The following is a 2,500-nucleotide window of genomic DNA, read 5'->3' on the forward strand; positions in this document are numbered from 1 at the left end:
AAAAAAAAAAAGAGGAAAAGAAGATGAAAGGACTTGGGTTCTTCCTCTTAGCGAGGAATGTTATTGCTCGGTACAGTTACTCGAACATCAGCTGCATTTATTGCGACACTGACTGACAGGTAGAACGATTTAAAGCGACCTTGCTTCGTCGTCTCATCCCTCTCTCTCTCTCTCTCTCTCTCTCTCTCTCTTTCTCTTTCTGTCTCTCTTTTTCTCGTTCTCGTTCCCTCTTTTTTCTTTTTTTTTTCTTTTTTCTCTCTTCAACTACATGCTTCTTCGATATTCTCCAAGCTTTCAAAAGACATTACACAAACACACACTCTCTCTCTCTCTCTCTCTCTTTCTTTCTTTCTTTTCTCTCTCTTTTTCTGTCTCTCTCGGTTGATTTAACATTTTATATGGTCTGGAATAAATCGGAATCTTGAATTTGATATTACAATCATTTCATAGACTCTTATCAAAGTTTTTGCTCATACTCACCCTCTCCCACTCATCATCCATCCATTCATTCATTCATTCGTTCTATTCTATCTATTCACGTTTGCCCCTCCCTTTTAATTACAATTTCACTTTAAAACGATATATGATGATCTTTGAAATCTTTCATGATATTGATATTTACTTGTAACAACGATCGACATTGATTGATTAATCCAATTTTGAATATTTGTTAGGGAAATGATCTATGAAAAATAACTGTTATTTATCTCATTCGATTGGAAATGATAGGATTGTGAAATAAATGATATTGAAACAAGAGAGGAAGAGAGAAAGAGAGAAACAAAATCTGAGAGGATTTAAATTCTTGAAAAAGTGTCTGACGTAATGCACTTTTATTCGAGCGTGCTTGCTTCTGAGCTCATTTTACACGAGTTTAGTCAGCGAAGCACGACGCAGCATCCAACCGCGCGAAACGCAATATTATCTTTCTTTCTTCTTGTCTCTCTCTCTTTCTCTCTATCTATCTCTGTTTCTGTCTATCTCTGTCTTTCTATCTCTCTTTCTCTCTCTTTGTTTGTCTCTTTCATCCGTGACAATTTTTTTTTTTTTTTTTTATTATTACCGTTTATTACGCGTGCACCTGACCGACCCTAACCTCCATAAATCTGTACGATCTGTTACAAACGCATTACAAAGATCGTAGAGATCATGTTTTCAAAGATCAATCTTTACCATATAACAACCATAGTCCATTCATTTAATTCGTTCTTGAGACTGTTTACAAAACGTATAAAAATATATTGTATCTGGTTAGATTCGAACGATGAGAATTTATTTATCAATTTATCTTTGATCGGATAAATGAACTAATTTATGTATGTAATATAAATAATCGATTATGCGAGAAAGAATTTAGATTACAAATTTTATCGGATTAGATTTTTTTCTAGTAAATCGATATATCATGTTTGAATGGATAAATTAACATATAAACGATAAGAATATATGAGGATAATAATAATAATAATAATAATAATAATAATAATAATAATAATAATAATAATAATAATAATAATAATAATAATAATAATAATAATATTGATGATTGATAATGATAATTGTATTTTAGTACATCACTCTCTCTCTCTCTCTCTCTCTCTCTCTCTCTCTCTCTTTCTCTTTTTCTTTATCTTTCTCTATCTAAGCATCATATAAACAAAGTAAAAGTACCTGGGGTTGTCCGATGAATAAGCGAGCGTTTCTAATTTGGCACGCGTCTCTTTGATCGCACGCACTATCTTCTTTCTCCCTCTGTCTTTCTCTTTCTTTCCTTTTCTTTCTCCCTTCTTCTTCTCGTTCTTTTCGTTAGACAACGTTTAAGATATGTCGCGTTGCTCGATCATGATTGATCATGATCGATAAACGAGTTATGTAAGAAAATAAAAAAAAAAAAAAGAAAAGAAATTTACAAAAAGAACAAAAACAAATTATATTTATATTATATATATATATATATATCTATATCTCTTTTTTCTCTTTTATATATATATATAAATATATGATAGATATATGCGTAATATCGTATGATGTACGTTCGTCGCGATACCGAATAGGTTAGAACAGATTAACTGTGATTCGTACGGGTTCTCCGAAACGACTGAGCGCTCGCGGTCTCGTCGAGGGATACTCCTCTCTTCGCGCCACCGAGTTCGTGAGTCACGTGATTATATTCACGTGACCAGTCGGTTTCTAACCTGATTGGTCGATACACTTTACCGCGTCCTTTATGGATCGTCTTGAGTGATTTTTACGCTCGAAAAGAAACGGGTTACGAGTACTCTTTCTGTTAATTAATATTCCTCATAATTATGTTACTTACGTACTTGTCTGAATCTATACACATTTATACATACATATATATATATATGTTCTTTTTGTACAATCTCTCTCTTTACACGAGCAGGTACTCTCCATCGAATGAGATAATGAAATGATAAAAAAAAAAGAAAGAAAAATGATATTTATCTTCCAATTCCTGTGTTTGTCGTTATCTCGAGGG

The 2,500-nt window shown here is 32.8% G+C and overlaps 1 protein-coding gene across 6 annotated transcripts in view; it reads right to left on the reverse strand.

The window, feature by feature from the left end:
- Positions 1-2,500, reverse strand: part of LOC122635554 (alpha-1,6-mannosyl-glycoprotein 2-beta-N-acetylglucosaminyltransferase) — a 37,150-nt gene that overhangs the window by 21,838 nt on the left and 12,812 nt on the right. For 4 of the 6 annotated variants that reach the window (XM_043825890.1, XM_043825893.1, XM_043825892.1 and 1 more), the window contains exon 1: positions 1,672-1,899. The exons of the other annotated variants lie outside the window; for them this stretch is intronic. The gene's annotated coding sequence lies outside the window, so the exon portion shown is untranslated. Of the gene's footprint in view, positions 1-1,671; positions 1,900-2,500 lie in introns of those variants that run through there. 6 annotated transcript variants of the gene reach the window in all.

This window comes from Vespula pensylvanica, chromosome 18 (assembly GCF_014466175.1).
Source record: "Vespula pensylvanica isolate Volc-1 chromosome 18, ASM1446617v1, whole genome shotgun sequence".
In the NCBI taxonomy this organism is placed as follows: domain Eukaryota; kingdom Metazoa; phylum Arthropoda; class Insecta; order Hymenoptera; family Vespidae; genus Vespula; species Vespula pensylvanica.